The following is a 22264-nucleotide window of genomic DNA, read 5'->3' on the forward strand; positions in this document are numbered from 1 at the left end:
ACTCAGACTTGGAAAAGGCGGAGTTACTGAATAAGTTTTTTACTAGTGTTTTCACAATTGAAGACGCTGCCTCAGTCCCTGAACCAGATATTAAATATAAGGGGGCAGAACCACTTGACAAACCTGGCCCGGATGGGATTCATCCCAGAAAAATTAAAGAGTTAAAATAGGAGGTAGTTCCTACCTATTTAAACTCTACAGAAAACTGCAGAACAACGAAAGGCACCAAAAGGATGGAAACTAGATAATGTGGCCCCAGTTTACAAAAAAGGTCGTCCAAGAGAAGAGCCAGGAAATTATAGGCCAATCTGTCTAACGGCAGTCCCTTGTAAGATTTTTGAGTCCATAATTGCAGATCAAATTGTGGATCATACAAAACAGATCCTGGCTATTAAACCTCTTGGAGTTTTTTCATAACATGCTTAGTATTTACGACAGTAGTAGAGCAATAGATATACTCCAATTAGATTTCCAAAAGGCCTTTGACAAAGTTCTTCACAAGAAACTAATGATAAAAGTTAGAACTTTAGGAATTATAGGAGAAATAGCAGACTGGGTTGAAGACTGGCTGACTAATAGAAAACAGAGATTCGTAATAAACGGTGAAGATTCAGAATGAGCAGATGTGACAAGCGGAGTTCCTCAGGGTTCTGTCCTTGGCCCACTCTTGTTTTTGATTTACATCTATGACATTGATGTAAGCTTAACTAGCAGGATAGCCAAATTTGCAGATGGCACCAGACTAGGTGTAAATGCAGCAGACCCAGATACAGTGGAAAGTTTAAGAAATGATCTAAGGAAAATGCCTTTTAACTTGGATAAGTGTAAAGTGTTACAAATAGGAACAAAAACCCTCATGCCAATTACATGCTGCTTTGAATGACGCAAATGGTGTAGAACAAGAAGAGGACCCTGGAGTTCATTATTACCAAGGAGTTAAAATCCACAAAACTGCATAAAACCTGAAAAGAAGGCAAAGAAGCTAGTGGGATACAAAAAGAGGCAGTTCAAATACAGAAACAAGGAAACGGTGCTGCAGCTCTACACATCCATAGTTAGACCTCATCTTGAATATGCAGTACAGTTTCGGTCACCAACACTAACAAAGGGCATACATAGATTAGAAGGGGTACAAGCAAGAGCCACAAAGTTAATTCCATCCATCAGGCAAATAGGTTACCAAAGACGATTAGAGAGCCTGAACATGTATGGCTTAGAAACACGACGATTTTGAGGACAGCTCATAGAAACATTCAACATACTGAAAGGCATAATAAAAGTAGACAGTAACCTCTCCACATTAAACGAAAACTAGACAAGAAACAGTGGATGGAAACTAGAACTGAACTGAAAAGATACAACACATCTCATTGTGGGAACTTCGTCACATACAAGATATATGACACATGGAATAAACTGCCACCAGAAGTTGTCAACAGCAACAGTGTGGAAGAGTTTAAAAGAAAGCTGGACAAAATCATTAGAACACTGTGAATGAACAGTAAAACCTGCTCCTAGAGATAAGTGAGCACATGATGTCTCCCCGGATGGACTAATAAGTCTTTGAGACAATCAAATCCTTGTAACTCCTTGTAACTTTCTCTCTCTCTCACACACACACTCTCTCTCTCTCTCTCTCTCTCTCTCTCTCTCTCTCTCTCTCTCTCTCTCTCTCTTAAAGAAATTTTTAAATGAATTCTTTTGTTAGCGTAGGTATTTTTATTGAGACTTATTTTTCTTTAGCCTTAGAACACTTTATTTGAAGGAAATAATTTTAAAGATATTCTTATATCTTAGTGTTCTTCTTTAGTGAAACCCCCCCCCCCTCCCATCTCTCTCTCTCTCTCTCTCTATCTCTCTCTCTCTCTCTCTCACTCTCTCTCACATACATTAATTTGTGTTTAATTTTAGGTGCTTAAAGATTTTTTTCAAGGATTTCTGATATTAGCGTATGTATTTGTATGGAGACTATTATTTTTCTTTAGCCATGGAGCACTTTATTTGAAGGAAGTGATTCTAAAGACATTTGTATATTTTACGTTTTGACGATAGTTTACTTCACAATATTAATCAGTGAGTCAGTCCGTGCGCTGATCTGGAGAATTCGGTCATTTTCAACTTTAAGCTGCGCTCAGGCAAATTCACTTCTTTAGTATTTGGTCAGGGAAAACTAGAGGTCTCAACTTAGGTTTCTCCTCTGGAATTAAAGTTGCCTCGCTGTCGAACTTCTCAGCTACAAAGGTCCTTTATTCCTCACACCGTTGGACTGTGGAACATCCTCCCTGAGGATGTCGTGTCGTGCGGTTGGAACTTCAGAAGTTCAAGCGAAAATTCAATGCGTTACTGCCCTAATGCTATTCTTCTTGCATTTCAATACATTTTTATCTGTTTATCTATTTATTAAAATATTGGTTTTCTTTTTAGTAAGTGGGATCTCTTCTTTCTGTGTTTTCCTTTATTACTTCCTCTTATTTCTTCCGAATTAACACCATATTCTTTGGAAGCTTGAATTTCAAGTCATTGGTTCTGTGGGAAAATTCTATATGAATAGGTTTCATCCTCTGAATAATAATAATAATAATAGTAATAATAATAATAATAATAATAATAATAATAATAATAATAATAATAATAATAACCGAGTAACGTATTCATATTGCGTTCAATGTTTTCACATAAGTTTTCTACTTATCTTTTTTGTCACTAACTCATGTGTAAAAATGATTGCCTGAATTTAAAAGAAGTCTTTTGGTGCCGACTTTTTCTACACTTTTCTGTAATTCATAGGACGAGGTGTTACTTATTTTCATGATTCTTGAAGGCGTTTAGCCAATACATTATACTCTCGTGTATCATCACACAATGCTGCATCATCCGTGACAGTATCCGTATTGTATGCAAATGGATGTAATACCGCAGGCTCCAGATCTTTCAGGTCATTCGTCCTTATGTAATGTAGAACAGAACTTTGAAAGGGAAATTTGCTCAGTGCTGTTTGTCAAGGCTGCTGTTTTAATCCAAGGTCAAACGATCTCTCAGGTCAGCACCAGGATCTCTGAAATACGTTTTCTTCCTTCTTGTTGATCATTTGAACGTATGACGAAAAGGTAGATGGAGCAGTTATAGAAAATGGGTCATTCTAAACTTTTGACAGAGGTGAATTTAGCAGCATAGAAAATTAATCGTTTTGAACTTTTGACAGAAGTGAATTTAGCAGCAGAGAAAATGGGTCACTTGGAACTTTTGACAACCACGTAAATGTTGTCATAGAAAATGGGTTATTTTGAACCTTTGTCAGTGGTAGATGTAGCAGTCATAGAAAATGGGTCACGGAAGTGTTGACACCAAGCATATGTTTTGGTCATAGAAAATGGGCGATTTTGAACTTTTGACAACAAAGTGGATGCAGTAGTCACAGAAAACGGTATATATAGGGATAAAATCCAATTCAACTTTCAGATAGAAAATTGAATTAAAAAAGGAAAAGAGTTCTGTTTTCCAGCTCTCCAGAGCTCATCTTTCACCGCGGGGGGGTGGGGGGGGGAGGGAAGGAAGGGGGAAAGGTAATCTCATTCGCAGACGCATCCGAGAGAAAGAAACAAAGCACCTTGAAAAGTCATGCCATGAAAAATGTGGGTTTCTCCTTAATTTTCTCTTGAGGAGGCGAAATTTTTAAAAGTGCGAAGTTTAAAAGCTTTTAGGGACGGAATGAAGTCTGCCCGGGAACCTAATTTCCTCGAGAAATACGATCCTTTGTTCTAAGAAATATCTTGGAGAATTTTTTTTTTTATAGAGAGAAATGTTCCACGGGCCAGAAACAGGAGTTAAATGCTCTTGAGAACGACTCTTCTGCTTATTTCGGCCGACAGCCGAAGAGCTTTGTATCAGGAGGTATTGTTGGGGGGGCGAAATGCTTCTATCTTTTCGATTGCAGCGTGGATGCTGCTGTCTTATCTCAGACGTTGTGGGATGATGCGTCAATCATAATAGTATATATATTTATTGCTGTAAGGCTTGGGGCTCTGTGCTGCATTGGCGGCGTCGATAAATGTACCTGTTCTCTTGGAATTTCAAGATTATTTCCTTTGGAGAAATTATCATTTATATGTATGTTTGTATATAGATATATATATATATATATATATATATATATATATATATATATATATATATATATATATATATATATATATATATATATATATTTTGTTTTGTTTACCGTAACTGGGGTAGTTCCTGAGAAAAATCGGGACAACAGTCATTACTTAGCTCCGAAATCAAGAAAGAACCTCATGCTTACAGCATCCACAACATGAGCTTCTTCAGTGCACTATACATACTGTCTCTTTCCCACTGTATTTGTAACATTTTCTATCATGTGTTTTCTAGATCCATGTATCCCACATGTAAAGTTTTCCTGTGCTCACTAATTTTTTCAAATATCTGTTTATTTCTTAAGCATTTCAATCCACATATCCATTCTTGTCGAAACCCATTGTTCTCCTCTTATCAGTCCGTCTGTCATTTGACTTTTCTGTTAATCAGAATTCTGCCACACATATTTCCTAAGAGGTTAAAGCATTTTTATGGCCCTATAATTCGTACAGTCAAGTCTGTCAGATTGACCGTTATGGAAAAGAACAGCTATTCCTCTTAGCCATTACCCCTGAATCTTTCCACATCCAGTATTACCATACACATCCGGATCAGCCACTCAGCCACAGCAAGTGTTCTTAAATTTGTCGTAAACCCTATTCCACTCTCACATCCTTCAACAACACGTCAAGTAAACATTGGATTGCATTCTCTTCAAAGAGGATTTTTCCATTGGCGTCATTTATTCTGAAATCCATTAGCTAATTAACCTTTCTTTGTTACGTTTGCTCTCTTAAAGAATATTTTGTTTCACCGTAGCATCATTACTCAGAATTAACACAAAATTTCGATCATACTCTACCGTTTTTTCACCTAATTTGTCATTATCTATCTTATTCATCCTCGTGAATGCGCTACTTTATGATTTATTTTGCGCAGGGGATAAACAGACCCTCTTCCATAGGTGGTTTCTTTTGTTATGCAAATGCACTTCAAACAACCTTCTTTCTTTCCTTTATTCATAACAGCGCTTAGTGCTTTCAATCCCTTTTCCTAACCTCCCTTACCCATAAGCACTCCCTGCTGACTCTGTGACCCTATCCTTGAATTTTGTATACTCCTCATATAACCCTTCCACTTACGTCTTGACCTCTTGTCCTTTATATCCAATTTTTATCTATCGTCTTTCTATATGCCATTCTCACGTCCCTCTTATTACCCACTTGTTTTAAGTACGTTTATGTCCACATTTCCTGTCCCGCCTCTCCAGCTAACAGCTCTACTATTTGCACTTTCGTTTCAACCACATAATGATCAGAAATACATCCAGCTACTTCTTCCTCCATTAGAGTCATTGACTGGGTCTTCCATCTGACAGTTTTCCTCGCCTTTCTCTCTTTCTTAAGCATGCATATGAATATTTTCGTAAACGTGTTATTTACAGTAAGAAGCCACCTTTGTAAACACATTTACACGAAACTCTCCATTCTTAACTACCTCAGGAACCTCGTACCTGCCTTCTTTGCATGCATTGCCATTATTCTTCCTCTAATGTCTTTTCCCTAACTTTTCTCAGTCTAGTTATATTCGCGTGTAAACTCTCTCTCTCTCTCTCTCTCTCTCTCTCTCTCTCTCTCTCTCTCTCTCTCTCTCTCTCTCTCTCAAGAAAAAAAGGCCATTAAAAGCATTTTCTCTCTGGCCTCTCTTTAGTTGCACCATTAACCTTTTTCCTCACCTGACGAAAAAGAAACGATGGAGAGAGAGAGAGAGAGAGAGAGAGAGAGAACGATAGTGGGGTATTGGTGGGGGGGGAGATCTATTATGCCGAGTAGGAACCTCCCCTCCCCCTACCCGCTTCCCCCCGCCCCCACCTCAAGTTTATAACGCCTCCGGGCCTAAGGGGGAGAAATAGGCCGAGTGGCCCCGAAATTTGTTTTCGTGAAGAATGCGTCGACTGGAGATGTTACGTAAAAAATAAATTCTGGCTGGGTATTTAGAGGGAAAGAAATCGGAGAGAGAGAGAGAGAGAGAGAGAGAGAGAGAGAGAGAGAGAGAGAGAGAGAGAGAGAGATGCATATTACGGACATATTACAAGGCTAGAAAGCCTGGTCGCTATTGCTAATCGCTTTTTAGAAGTAGGTTACTCGAAGTTCTCTTCAGTCTTCTATCCAGGGCTCATTCTTGGGAATGGAGGACATTTTTATATCTCGTCGATGCTTGACACAGGAAGAATAATCAGCTTTGTTTTCTTTCAAAAGAAAGAAAAACCAGTTGTGTCTTCTTTCAGAGAGAAGAAAAATCAGTTGTGTCTTCTTCCAGAGAAAAGAAAAATCAGTTGTATTTTGTTTCAGAGAAAAGAAAGATCAATTGTATCTTATTTCAAAGAAAAGAAAAATCAGTTATGTGTTCTTTCAGAGAAAAGAAAAATCAGTTGTGTGTTCTTTCAGAGAAAAAAAAATCAGTTGTGTCTTCTTTCAGAGAAAAGAAAAATCAGTTGTGTCTTTTTTCAGAGAAAAGAAAAATCAGTTGCGTCTTCTTTCAGAGAAAAGAAAAATCAGTTGTGTCTTTTTTCAGAGAAAAGAAAAATTAGTTGTTTCTCTTTCAGAGAAAAGAAAAATCAGTTGTGTCTTCTTTCAGAGAAAAGAAAAATCAGTTGTGTCTTCTGTCAGAGAAAAGAAAAATCAGTTGTGTCTTCTTTCAGAGAAAAGAAAAATCAGTTGTGTTTTCTTTCAGAGAAAAAAAATCAGGTGTGTCTTCTTTCAGAGAAAAGAAAAATCAGTTGTGTCTTTTTTCAGAGAAAAGAAAAATAAGTTGTGTCTTTTTTCAGAGAAAAGAAAAGTTAGTTGTGTCTTCTTTCAGAGAAAAGAAAAATCAGTTGTGTCTTCTTTCAGAGAAAAGAAAAATCAGTTGTGTCTTCTGTCAGAGAAGAGAAAAATCAGTTGTGTCTTCTTTCAGAGAAAAGAAAAATCAGTTGTGTTTTCTTTCAGAGAAAAAAATCAGTTGTGTCTTCTTTCAGAGAAAAGAAAAATCAGTTGTGTCTTTTTCAGAGAAAAGAAAAATTAGTTGTGTCTTCTTTCAGAGAAAAGAAAATCAGTTGTGTCTTCTTTCAGAGAAAAGAAAATCAGTTGTGTCTTCTTTCAGAGAAAAGAAAATCAGTTGTGTCTTCTTTCAGAGAAAAGAAAATCAATTGTGTTTTCTTTCAGAGAAAAAATCAGTTGTGTCTTCTTTCAGAGAAAAGAAAAATCAGTTGTGTCTTCTTTCAGAGAAGAGAAAAATCAGTTGTGTCTTCTTTCAGAGAAAAGAAAAATCAGTCGTGTCTTCTTTCAGAGAAAAGAAAAATCAGTTGTGTCTTTTTTCAGAGAAAAGAAAAATCAGTTGTGTTTTCTTTCAGAGAAAAAAATCAGTTGTGTCTTCTTTCAGAGAAAAGAAAAATCAGTTGTGTCTTTTTTCAGAGAAAAGAAAAATTGGTTGTGTCTTCTTTCAGAGAAAAGAAAAATCAGTTGTGTCTTCTGTCAGAGAAAAGAAAAATCAGTTGTGTCTTTTTTTAGAGAAAGTAAAAATCAGTTGTGTCCTCTTTCAGAGAAAAGAAAAATCAGCTGTCTCCTTTCGAAGAAAATGCTAATATTCCCTCTCTCATTGTCACTGGTGTTGTTGATTTAATTCGTATTGGTTCATTAGAATGTAAGATAGGCTCCTGCTAATTCCACGTACAATCTTGGGATAGGGTTGCATTATTCAACGGCACTTGTGCCCATTTGACTCAGGTGGCATAATGGGAGTCCCACAATTCCGTGTCATCCTGGCTGTGGTAGTTATAGTTTCCCAATGGTAGGCAGTGGTAGGTATTGCGGTTGGCGATCCTAGCCATGGTAGATATAATTTCCCAATGGTAGACAGTAGCAGGTATTGCGGTGTGTCATCCTGGCCATGGTAGATATAGTTTCCCAGGGTAGACAGTAGTACGTATTGTGGTGTATCATCCTGGCCTTGGTAGATATACGAATAGTTTCCCAAGGTAGTGGGTACTGCTGCGCTCGTGAGCGGTACTACGAAAAATGGAACCTGACGGACAATTCTAAAATGTAAATGAGTCTTGAGGTGTCTCTTTTACATTTTGAGCAGTGGCGTCTTACGGTGACTTCGAATGGGAATGAACGCTTGATGTTATACTTGGAAATTGGATTTGGGTTTCTCTAGGGATGGTGGAAAATCTTAACGTTGTCTTATTATACTTTGTGTATTTGAAGAGATCTTCTCGGGAGATATCCGGGGTATAAGTGGAATGGGCTAACTTTGGTCTGGTTAGCAAATACCTCCTCCATTTCTTCCTCCTCCTCCTCCTCTTACTCTTACTTTTATTCTTCCTCTGCCTTCTCTTCCTCCTCCTCTTCCTCTTCCCTCAATTCTTCCTCCTCCTCCTATTCCTCTACCTCCTCCCCCTCATCTTCCTCCTCCTCCTCCTACTCTTCTTCCTCCTCCTTCTCCTCCTCTTCCTCCTCCTCACTCTCTTCCTCTACCTCCTCCCCCTCGTCTTCCTCCTCCTCCTCCTCCTTCTTCTCCTCTTCCTCCTCCTCCTCTTCCTCTTCCTTCAATTCTTCCTCCTCCTCCTCCTCCTCTTCCTCTACCTCCTCCCTCTCGTCTTCCTCCTCCTCCTCCTCCTCCTCCTCCTCCTCCTCCTCCTCCTCCTCCTCCTCCTCCTCTTCCTCTACCTCCTCCCTCTCGTCTTCCTCCTCCTCCTCTTACTCTTCTTCCTCCTCCTTCTCCTCCTCTTCTTCCTCCTCCTCCTCTTCTTCCTCTTCCTCCTCCCCTCCTCCTCTTCCCTCCTCCTCCTCCTCCTCCTCCTCCTCCTCCTCCTCCTCCTCCTCCTCCTCTTCCTTCTTACTCTTCCTTCTCTCCCTCTCCCTCCTTCTCCTCCTCCTCTTCTTCTTCTTCTTCTTCTCCTCCCTCCTCCTCCACCTCCTCTTCCCTCTCCTCTCCCTCCTCCCCCTCCTCCTCCTCCAACCTGCTCTTTTTCTTCCCCTCTTCTGCTTTATTCCTCGGCAGTTGTCTCCTTCAAAACGTCTATCGTCATTAGGATTCTTTATCTCGTTTCGCCATTTTACCTCTTGTCTCTCCTGCCCATTGTTCGAAGTCTTTGCATTTCCATCTAACACACTCCTCGCCTCTCTCTCTCTCTCTCTCTCTCTCTCTCTCTCTCTCTCTCTCTCTGCTTGAGATCATTCCTGTGTTTGCCCTCCCACCCCCCTCTTCTTTTATTCTCTCTCTCTCTCTCTCTCTCTCTTCCTTTCTTTCTTCTGCTACACCGCCGTCCCAATGGCTCCCTCATTACTTTTGAGGCCCATCATTATCATTATCACAATTTCATAAATGTATGGGAGACGAGATGGAAGAGAAGATGGAAGATGGAGGAGTGGAAGTGTTGGGGGAATGAGGGAGAAGGGAGGGAGAGATGGAGGGGCAGTTGCCATTTATGATCGAGAAGTGAAGTGTTTATGGGGATGGATGTTGATGGTTTGGGCGTCGAGGAGAGAGAGAGATAGATAGAGAGAGAGAGAGAGAGAGGGGGTGGGGGTGGGGCTTGTCTCCAGGGAAGTGGGGTGGATGAAGAGCTGTCGGAAGAGTGTTGTGTGGTGACGGGGGAGGGGTGGGGAGGGGGAAGGGGTTTTGGGCGAAGTTGAAAGTTTTTTTTTATATAAATTGTTGGGTTGTTGGAGAGCCTCCCAGAAGGTGATTGAGGGTTACGTTTGTTCAGTATGAGGAGGTTTACAAGGTGGGAAGATTGATAGACAGAGAGAGAGAGAGAGAATAGGAGAGAAAGTTTACGTGTAATTAGACTTTCATCGACAGGCATGATTGATCATTATTATGCATGCAGTTTGCCGCTCTGTCCACAGCAAGGAAAACTGATATGGCGCTCACAGCTGACTTGAGAGTAATATGAATCCTTGAAAGTTACGTAGTGCCTTGTGTCTTCTTTCTGTTTTGATGCCAAGGCTTTTAACGCTTTTTATGACCTCATTTTTTTGTTTGTGAATGGAGCTGAAGTAAATAATTAAGAAATATTTACTTTGGAGTTTTCAAAATATTTTTCATTGTATCAGTATCCTTTTTAAAATTCATTTGCCGTATGGATGTTTTGTCGATTAATAAGTTATATGTGTTTAATGTATTCCCGTGCTCTGTATCGTGTTCCATGCTGTTCTCTGTATTTCTTTTTAAGTATGCTATTTCCTCAACCCTTGTATTAAAATTCATTATCTATTACAAAACGATTTTGTCCCCTATTTGAAAATGTATTCGCTCTTGCAAAAATATTTTATCCCTTGAAAATGCATTCGCAATTGCAAAAATATTGCAACCCCATTTTAAAATGTATTCGCCATTTCAACAATATATTATTTCCATGTGAACGTAAATAAAAAAAAAAAATACAATGATCTACTGATAACGGAAGAGCCGACATTTTTTTTTTTTTCACTTTTTATTTTTAACAGAATTGTTTTGTTGATCCATGCCGGATAATATTCCAGCCATTCCTGTTTCCGGACGTCATTTGCATAACCATATTTGATCGAATCCAAAGCTTCCGTGGAATAGCAGATTTAAAAAAAAAATACTTTTTCCCCTTTGGAATGTTATGCTGGAAAGTTTGTGGAGGTGGCTGGCTGGTTACACTCTTTTGGGAATCTGAGCCAGGAGAGAGAGAGAGAGAGAGAGAGAGAGAGAGAGAGAGAGAGAGAGAGAGAGAGAGAGAGAGAGAGAGAGAGAGAGAGAGGGAGGAGGGGAATGACGTCATTTGAATTCCTTCCTCCAGAAAGTAAACAGATTTGGATTTTTTTTATCTTTGTGAGAATGATAATGATAATGATGATGATGATCTCAGATTGTGAGACAGTGGCTGTAAGGGCTTTGTTGTGTTGTTGCCTTCAAAATGACGAGTTTTTTTTTTTTATCTCTTTGCGGGGATAATGGCCCTTACTGGAATGCGATACTGTTGAAAATTGTTATATTTTGAATTAGTTTCATGAAAGTAATTTTCTTTAGGATTTCATTTAAATGCAATATATTACTATAAGCTGCAGGTTTTTCATAATTGCTGTAAAACTGATTTTTATTGCCCTATTGTAAACGAATACATGTTATTTATGTGCTTATATTAGCCAGTTTTGCGACTGTTATGCAAAACATTACACAGTGCCAGCGTTTGGAAACACAAGGAATCTTTACCGTTAGATTATTTTACCCTTTAATGTAAAATGAAGCGAAAAATACATTTACGAAAAATAGTTGATTTTACCTTCTGTAAAATTTCTACTCTTACATGAGTAGAAATTTTACACAAGGTAAAATCAACTATTTTTCTTAAATGTATTTTTCGTTTCATTTTATATTAAAAGATAAAATAATCTAATGGTAAAGATTCCTTGCGTTTCTAAACGCTGACACCGTATAATGCTTTGCATATAATCCCTTCGTTGGCTGAGTCGGTTGAGCTTCAGACTGTCACTCGATGGGCCGGAGTTCAGTTCCCTCGGCCATCTGATGAAGAGTTAGAGGAATTTATTTCTGGTGATAGAAATTCATTTCTCGCTATAATGTGGTTCGGATTCCACAATAAGCTGTAGGTCCCGTTGCTAAGTAACCAATTGGTTCTTAGCCACGTAAAATAAGTCTAATCCTTCGGGCCAGCCTAGGAGAGCTGTTAATCAGCTCAGTGGTCTGGTAAAACTAAGGTATACTTAACTTTTAATGCTTTGCATAACAGTCGCAAAACTATGTATTCCTTTTCAATAGGGCAATAAAATTCAGTTTTACAGCTATTATGAAAAACCTACAGTTTATATTATCGACATTATCGGACAGTACAATACTAGCTATTAAATCAGCGACAGAGATTAAAATAAAAGTTACCCAGACTATATAGGCTACAGATAAGCCAAGAGTAAAACCCACTGAACTAGCAGGAGAATTTACAAATCCTTTTTCCTTTGAAAAAGAAAAGAACTGTTGGATAACTTTCTGGCCAGTCCTGTTTCGGGACGTCATTTGAATAACCATATTTGATCGAATCTAAAACTTCCCTGAATAGCTGGTAAAAAAAAAAAAAAAAAAAAAATTTTTCCCCTTTGGAGTGTTATGCTGGAAAGTTTGTGTAGGTGGCTGGCTGCTTACAGTCTTTTGGGAATCTATGTCAGGGGAGAGAGAGAGAGAGAGAGAGAGAGAGAGAGAGAGAGAGAGAGAGAGAGAGAGAGAGAGCATTGACGTCATTTGAATTCCTTCCTTTGGAAAATAAACAGGTTCGGGAGTTTTTTTTTATCTTTGTGGGAATGATAATGAAGATGATGATGATGATGATGACATAATGATGATGATCTCAGATTGTGAGATTGTGGAGATGAGAGCTTCATTTCGAATTAGTTTCATTCAAAGTGGGTGTTTCTTATCTAATTAGGGAAGTAGGAGAACGGCAATGATTATTGAATATCAAAATTGGCAGATGATAATCCAGATTTTTTCCTTCAAAATTTGATTCTGATTTATGAAATTTTTAAGCTGCCAAGCCACGCACGGGGACACTTTCGGCCACTTTGCGTTGAATACCGTGATGAGAGGGAATTCGAGTGGTTGGACAGCAAGATAAAGAGACATGCGGTGCGCGCGCTGTCGGCACTACTTAAGGTTCTTTGCTGCGTCCCTTCGGCCCTTAGCTGCAACCCCTTTCGTTCCTTTTACTGTACCTCTTTTCATATTCTCTTTCTTCCATCTTACCTTCCGCCCTCTCCTAACAGTTGAGTCACAGTGCAGCTACCAGGTTTTCCTCCTGTTACACCTTTCAAACCTTTTACTGTCAGTTTCCGTTCCAGCGCTGAATGACCTCATTGGTCCCAGTGTTTGGCCCTTGGCCTAAATTCTATATTCAGTTCAGTTCAAGATAAAGAGAGATCCAGAAGATGAATAATATGAAAGTACAAGGATATGGAGGTGGAACTGGGTGGGAAACCCCACAGTTGCACTAATAAGTAAGAGTTAGAGAGGTTGGACAGCAAGATTGATGCTTCAAGTGTTGTGTTTCGTAAAATCTTTCAAACCTTGAATTTATTGTCTTTTGGGACTCATCGTCACTAAATATTTTTCGTTCCCTTACATATTTTTTTATTTTCATTTTTGTGTGGGAGTAATTTAACCAGGTATTTTCATAGTGCTAATGAAAATAAATTTTATTTCGATATTGATAATGGAGAAATGATATTTATGTCTCGATAACGTCTTTTTTTTTTTTTAGACTGTAATGACGCTAATAAATTTGGCTGCCTTCATAAAGGCAGGAAAAATGACAGTTATGTTAATAGTGGAAGTAATTAAGATGATAAATGGCTTTGTTTTTTTGTTCTTATGATTAGGATAAGGGTAAGGATAGAGGTGGCGTGGCTACCAGTCTTTACTTGCAAGGATAAAAAAAGGATTTGTTTCTGGGAGCAACAAAAAGAAAAACAAAACAAGTAAAAAATGCGCCGAAGTTTCTTCGGCACAGTCGTTTTCTGTACAGCGTATAATCAAGGCCACCGAAAATAGATCTATCTTTCTGTGGTCTCGGTGTAATGCTGTATGAGCCGCCGCCCATGAAACTTTAACCACGGCTCGGTGGTGGTCTGGCCTATATTGTTGCCAGATGCACGATCATGGCAAACTTTAACCTTGAATAAAAATAAAAACTGCTGAGGCTAGAGGGCTGCAATTTGGTATGTTTGATGATTGGAGGGTAGATGATCAACATACCAACTTACAGCCCTCTAGCCTCAGCAATTTTTAAGATCTGAGGGCGGACAGAATAAAGTGCGGACGGACAGACAAAGCCGGCACAATAGTTTTCTTTTACAGAAAGCTAAAAGTAATACAGAAAAGGGACATGAGTGCCAGTACGTTTAAGTAGTGGAAATTAAAATTAGATAAAATTGGAGATTTACGGAACCGACAAAGGCACTGTAGAAATACTGTAGGTGTTAGGAGAATATATACAGCACTCTATATGTAGAGCAGTGGAAGTTACATATCCCTAGAAGATATATACCACCAGAAGATACTTAACACTTGAAGATTTATTTAACAGAAGATACTCAAGATACTTAACACCGGAAGATTTGTCTAATAGATGTATAAGATAAATCTAATAGAATATTTTTCCAACAGAAGATACTTAACACAAGCAAATTTATCCAGCAGAAGATGTTTAATACTCGACAAAAATCCTCAATTAGTCAGGCATTTGAAATCTCAGGAAGAGAACTATAATTGTCTTGGATAGTTAAATGGAAACTTAAATGGAAACATAGTATCTATGACCTTGATTCCCGAGGGAAAGGGTCAATTGGAACACCAGATCTCGAAGGCCTTCGAACTGGGACCGAGCGACCTTTAAACCTAGGCGCTGTTGGTGATTTAGTGTTAGGAAAGACACAGTGCGTTTGAATACATTTTTATCTGTTTACTTATTAATTTATTTTTTCTTTTTTAATAAGTGGGATCTCTTCTTTCTGTATTTCCCTTTACTTCCTCTTACTTATTCCTAATGAACACCATATTCTTTAAAAGCTTGAATTGAAATTCAAGTCAATGGCCCCTGTGGCCTTGTTCCATACGAATAAGTTTCATCTACTGAATAATAATAATAATAATAATAATAATAATAATAATAATAATAATAATAATAATAATAATAATAATAAAATAAAAAACAAGGTTTGGAAGACGGACTGGAATGAAAGTATTGGTTCTGTACCAAAAGAGTTTGGTTTCATATATATATATATATATATATATATATATATATATATATATATATATATATATATATATATATATATATATATATATATATATATATAATATATACAGTATAATGCATTTGTATGTATGTATATTCACATGTATTTATATGTATATATATAATGTGTGTGTATTTATATGTGTATGTATGTATGTATGTATGTCCATCCCACATGTGGAAATGAAAACTAAAAGTCATTATTAGAAAAAAAGTAGTAATGCTGTCATCATCATCATCATCATCATTAAAAGATGCTCCAGGAATGCTAGTCAGTGACCTAAATTCCACATGAAGTCATTCATTCATTACTGTTTTTTGTGATAAAACCTTGAAATGATATATTTTCGTTTTTACTCTTGCGGTGGACCATGTCTAACGTGATAAACCCATCCAGTTATTTGAGACGAACAAGAGCCGAATTTTTAAGTCAAACCCTTCGCGGGACGAGAGTTTCTTGTAAAAGGACTATGCTCCATAGGGGTGGGGCGGGGCTAGTGCCGTCAGTGCACCTTATGCAGTGCACTGTAGGCATTACTAAAGGTTCTTTGCAGCGTGCCTTCGGCCCTTAGCTGCAACCCCTTTTGTTCCTTTTACTGTACCTCCTTTCATATTCTCTTTCTTCCATCTTACTTTCCACCCTCTTCCAATAATTGACTCATAGCGCAGTGCGAGGTTTTCCTCCTGTTACACCTTTCAGACTTTTTACTGTCAATTTCCGTTTCAGTGCTGAATGACCTCATTGGTCCCAGTGTTTGGCCTTTGGCTTAAATTCTATTCCAGTTCAATTCAATTTCAGTTCAGTAAAAGGACTGTTGACATAGAATTACGCCGTTGCAAAGATAATGCAAGTCACAGGTATGATGAAGCTGACCACCTACTCTGTTACCTGATAGATCAAAGTCACGCTGTTTTCTTCGCTTCCAATATGACGTCTTCTTGACACACAACTCCGGGCACTAGAATGAGAAATGTGTCGAAGTATTGTAGCTACGAAGTATCAGTCATGTTCAGATACGGCAACGAGATTTACAGACCGCCCGACGACGAACTTGTTACTTCGCAACAAAAACTTGACGACAGATGAACTATACAAGGCGATGCTTGTAGCTTCCTCCATCCTGTTCTTCATCTTGTCAAAAGGGTGGTACCTTACACATATACAGGTGACTGATCTCGGTGTTGTTGTTGTATGACAGTTGGTATGAGCTTCACAGGATAGCTGTTTTTAGTTTTTTCTGTAAAATAAAACTATTGTGCCAGCTTTGTCTGTCCGTCCGCACTTTATTCTGTCCGCACTTTTCCTGTCCGCCCTCAGATCTTAAAAACTACTGAGACTAGAGGGCTGCAAATTGGTGTGTTGATCATCCGCCCTCCAATAATCAAACATACCAAATTGCAGCCCTCTAAGCTCAGTAGTTTTTATTTTGTTTAAGGTTAAAGTTACCCATGATCGTGCGTCTGGCAACGATATAGGATACACCACTACGTAGTTACAGATTTATGGGCGGCGGCTCATACAGCATTATACCGAGACCACCGAAAGATAGATCTATTTTCGGTGGCCTTGATTATACGCTGTACAGAAAACTCGATTGCGCCGAAGAATCCTCGGCGAATTTATTATTTGTTTTTCTTTTCTTTTGCTGGCGTAAAAAGGTTATTGGACAGAATCTCCTTAGCTGCACCGACTTATTTATAAGCCTTTTACGTCACCTCCATTCACGCTTTCATTCTTTAGTCTTGCTGTCCGACTTCTCTAACTCTTACTTCTTAGTGCAACTGTGGTGCTTTTTCCTAATCCCACCACTAGATCATTTTACTTCATCTCCTTTATTTTCTGAATCTCTTTTATCTTGCTGTCCAGCCACTCCAACTTTTCCTTTTCTTTAGCGGCGAATGACCGAAAGTGTCCCAGTGTTTGGCTTCAGAGTCTAAATTTCTTAATATATAAATAAAGTTCTCAAACCTCACATATCTTGAGTTACGATTCGGTATAAGAATTCTATACGTATATAATTAAGTGTTCTGCAAATGCTGTTGAAATCCCGGTAGGGGGTTAGTGCCGTCAGTACACCTCATGCGGTGCTCTGTAGGCATTACAGTGCCCTCGGCCCCTAGCTGCAACCCCTTTCGTTCCTTTTACTGTACCTCCTTTCATATTCTCTCTTCCATCTTACTTTCCACCCTCTCCTAACAATTGATTCATAGCGCAGCTGAGAGGTTTTCCTCCTGTTACACCTTTCAAACTTTTTACTGTCAATTTCCGTTCCAGCGCTGAATGACCTCATAGGTCCCAGTGCTTGGCCTTTGGCTTAAATTCTATATTCAATTCAGTACTATTGAAATATTTTGTTATTGTACAGCTTTTGCGCTAAAATGTCACCTTTGTATTAAATTGTCAAATACACACAAATGTTAAATTTGTAAGATGCGCACACGACTATATATTTCTGTACCGTTTTTAAATCCAGTTTAACTGGATAAACGTATGGCTGTATTTGTGTCATTGCTTCAAATCCCATCAAATTTATCATTTTATTACCCCCCATAAACTTTCAGTGTAAACTAGTCTGGTAAATGAGAGACAGTTTTATCAAAGCAAGTCTTAATCTATATTGAATAGGCTCTCTCTCTCTCTCTCTCTCTCTCTCTCTCTCTCTCTCTCTCTCTCTCTCTCTCTCTCCATTTCTCTCTCTCAGAAACTCTCTCTCTCTCATTTCCCAATCTCTGATTTACTTTATTCTGAATTACGTAGATGCGACACTTTACAGAAAAATAGGGGAAACTCTCTCTCTCTCTCTCTCTCTCTCTCTCTCTCTCTCTCTCTCTCTCTCTCTCTCTCTCTCTCTCTCAGAATTCTAAATTTGAATAGATGTAGCACCCAGTAAAAATTCATAATGCCAATTACAGTTTTACTTTTAATTACTATTTTTGAACAAATATCCAAGCACACTTCACATAGCTTATCCTCGCTTTATTTTACGTAATGCATCCATTACACGAGCATCTTAAAGAATCACGTACGCAGAAACAGACAGTATATAATTTGTTTCTTGAGGACCTGAAGTCCTTCTGAGGAATTCGGACACACCGTAATTGATATTCAACTGCCGGCTTTCAAATGTTATGCGTTCCTCCGTGGCGTGTCGTGAAGGGAAAGAGAGAGAGAGAGAGAGAGAGAGAGAGAGAGAGAGAGAGAGAGAGAGAGAGAGAGAGATAACAGGCAGAGTTATCGGCGTTTGTTTTTGTCACAGCACCTCTAGTACTGTTGATAACTTTTTTTTCTCTTGTTTGTTTGTTTAAGCCTCTTGGCGAAAGAAAGACGTTGTCTTCTGATATAAGTACACTTACACTCACGGTGGTCTTGGCGTCTTGTGTGTGTGTGTGTGTAGGGAATTTATAATAATTCGTCTATTTTCTTTGTGTTTTGCTTTGGGATTGCAATGTTTTTCTTGATTCCTTCAATTTTTTGGACTGATTTAGATTGAAAGTTAATATTTTATAGGAATTATCTTGAATTATATTGTGTTTTAGTGACGGAAGCAAAATGTGTTAGGATTTAAAGACAGGAGAGTGACTAGTTTGATGTAAAATTACCTTTTATTTTGCATTTTTCTGTTTGTTTTCACTTGTTTGATTAATGTTTTTTCATAAATTTCTAATATCGCCGGTCAGAACTCAGGTTGTCTGCTTACTACAGTAGGTCTATGTTTACTCATGACCTCAGGTGCCTGCCGACTCCAGTAGGCCTAGGTCTACTCGTGACCTCAGGTGACCTGCTGACTCCAGTAGGCCTAGGTATATTCTTGAACTCATTCCATGTCAGCGCCTAAAAGGAAATATATCGATAAATGCAGGTAACGCTGAGACCTTGTCAGGAGTTACACTAATTTTTATTTCCCATACCCCTAAGATAATATGCTCCGAGATATTCATTGACGTTGCAGAAAAAGCTGTCTGCAGAATTGCGCAACCCGAAAAAGTGTCCAGCATCACTTTTCAGGTGTCCAGTAACCTGCCAAAGATGCCTGTAGGGTCAAACAACATATAGCAAGGGTGTCATCTCAAATTGCAAAATTTTGGGCATGGGTACCAGACTTTATTACCTACAGAATAATTTCATGTTCTTCTTATATAAGTTTTGTCGCATATTTGTAAAGTGGCCCATGTCATTTCGGGATGGTTAACCAGCTTTTTTATAATGGAAATAGGTCTTGTCTTTCCAAGATGGATCTCAGCTGGTATGTCTGCGTTCGTTGGTCCACACCAGACCTTTCGTTCCCTTTAGCAATTAACTAATCTTATGGGTCGCCCTTGTGAAAGAGCCTGTGTTGGCATGAATCCGGCTTAACCTAAACCAACCGACCAACTTTTCCAAGATTAAAATTCTGATTTTTATTGTTGCAAAATTATTTGCTGGATTCATAATCTTACCATATACTAACTTAATTGTTTTAGTTAATTACAAATTACGATTAAAGTAGGAACAAGTTATAAAATTCATTGATGTGTTGAATAGAACTTTAAACAAAACAGAAAGAGGAAGAAGACAACAAGTAAAAAATGCGCCGAAATTACTTCGGCACAGTCGAGTTTTCTGTACAGCCGCTACAGCGTAAAATCAAGGCCACCGAAAATAGATCTGTCTTCCGGTGGTCTCGGTTTAATGCTGTATGAGCCTCGTCCCATGAAACTTTAACCACGGCCCGGTGTTGGCCTACCCTATATCGTTGCCAGATGCACAATCATGGTTAACTTTAACCTTAAATAAAATTTTAAAAAATCTACTGAGGCTAGAGGGCTACAGTTTGGTATGTTTGATGATTGGAGGGTGGATGATCAACATACCAATTTGCAGCCCTCTAGCCTCAGCAGTTTTTAAAATCTGAGGCGGACAGAACAAACTGTAGATGGACAGACAAAGCAAGCACAATAATTATCTTTTACAGAAAACTAAACTGGAGCCTGGTGAAAGGAAGCTTAGGAAAAAAAAAATAGATCAAGCCAGCCATGTTCTGGCACGAGCTCTTGCTCCAGGGCTTCCCATAAGAAAAATTTAGGCGAAACCAGTAAAAAAAGAATGATAAAGTTAATAAACAAATCAATATATACTTAAAACACAGCTAAAAACATTTAGGCCTATCGTTTCATTCTGATCAATGTACTACAAGTACTCAGGCTTCCCAACATGGCTCCTAAGAGAATGGATTGTACCCACCCGACGAAAACCAGCTAAAGTACTCTTTACCCCGGAGGCCTAGAAACAGAATTGATGCTATACACACGGGAGGTAAGAGAGAGAGAGAGAGAGAGAGAGAGAGAGAGAGAGAGAGAGAGGTGGTATCTCCCACATCTCTGGGGCAATTCTTCACAGTGGGCATGTGGTGAATATTTATAAGCTTTCGTGATGACTCGATGCTTACGCCAGGGTGGTAAAATGGAGTAGGCACGCGAAGACTTTCCTACCCTGAAACCGTGAGGTCATTCTCTCTCTCTCTCTCTCTCTCTCTCTCTCTCTCTCTCTCTCCTCCTTTTGTTTACGACTTTGAAGCGGACGAATTTCAGGCGTCATATTATTATCTGCTCCGGTGACAGTCTCATGGCGGGTTTGTGAAATTTATGCGCCATTAGTCTAATACACCTCGGGGTATACTGGTGAATTTTACGCGCTTTTCATAAGACTTTTCTTAGTTCCTGAAACGTTTTTATACACTTTCTCAAACTATTTATTGAAACTGGTCTTCCTGTATTACTATGAAGTGGTCTGGGTAAATGTTACAGGCTTTTCCTGAAACATTTTAGTTCTTGAAGCTTTTATATATTGTTTCTCAAGCTGTTCGTTGAAATTGGTCTTTCTGTTTTACTGTAAATTGATCTTCCTGTATCACTGTAAATTGGTCTTTATGTTTGACTGTAAATTGGTCTTTCTGTATGGCTGTAAATTGGTCTTCCTGTATCACTGTGAATGGGTCTTTTCGGTATGGCTGTAAACTGGTCTTCCTGTCTTCCCGTATGACTGCAAATTGGTCTTTCTGTCTTCTTGTGACTGTAAATTGGTCTTTATGTATTACTATAAATTGGTCTTCCGTATGACTGTAAATTGGTCTTTATGTATTACTGTAAATTGGTCTTCCGTATGACTGCAAACTGGTCTTTATGTATTACTGTAAATTGGCCTTCCTGTATTCCTGGAAATTGGTCTTCCTGTATTCCTGGAAATTGCTCACAATCGTTACATGTTACAACAGCAGCTATGCTTAATTGCTTTGATATTGCAAAGGGTCATCATCTGTTTCGTGTTTACTCAACTGTCTGTCAACAAGATGTAAACATCGTAACTATTAGCGTGTTCCAATAATATTCAGCATGATACAATAACGTATATAGTGAATAACACTACGTAGCTCCATTTCATATTAAAAAAAAATACGTTCACTCATATAGCAGGTTACACAAACACGTATATAGTGAATTAGGCTATTCTATGTAGCTCCATTTGGTATTAATATATACGTATATATATATATATATATATATATATATATATATATATATATATATATATATATATATATATATATATATATATATATATATATATATATATATATATATATATATATATATATATATATATATATATATATATATATATCAGATTACACGCGTATAATATTTCAAGTGTTATAATTCAGTCATTTGCAGTAGATGGAATAGCTGTTTTAATTAAACCGAAATAATCCTTTATATAAATTTTAAGCGTAGCGAGTTTGTAAACTGACGGGTGTACCCAACAAACTGTTGCTCAGAATGAGTTTTAATTCATGTTTAATCCTTCGTGTTTATTTGACCTCTTCACGGCCCAGAGAAATTAAGGTATGTTTACTTTAGACTATCTTTTTAAGATTTGAAAATAAACCATGTGAATATGCAGTGCTAATTAGCTTTTTTAATTTTTTTTAGTTGTATCCAAATGTGAATGTTTGGTATTGAGAGAATGGACGTTTAGGCGATTTTCGTTTTATGTTAAGAGAGAGAGATTAATAAAATATATATATATATATATATATATATATATATATATATATATATATATATATATATATATATATATATATATATATATATATATATATGTGTGTGTGTGTGTGTGTGTGTGTGTGTTTGCGTTTGTGTGTGTGTGTGTTTTCCTCCACAATAGAGAAAGGAAAAGACAGAAAGGCTTTATGAATTATATAACTCTTCAGTTTTACCTTCTGAAGGGCTGTTGTAGGTTGATTGCTGCTGTCTTTCATTTCCCGTCTCTCTCTCTCTCTCTCTCTCTCTCTCTCTCTCTCTCTCTCT

The sequence above is a fragment of the Macrobrachium rosenbergii genome, chromosome 6 (assembly GCF_040412425.1).
Source record: "Macrobrachium rosenbergii isolate ZJJX-2024 chromosome 6, ASM4041242v1, whole genome shotgun sequence".
In the NCBI taxonomy this organism is placed as follows: Eukaryota; Metazoa; Arthropoda; class Malacostraca; order Decapoda; family Palaemonidae; genus Macrobrachium; species Macrobrachium rosenbergii.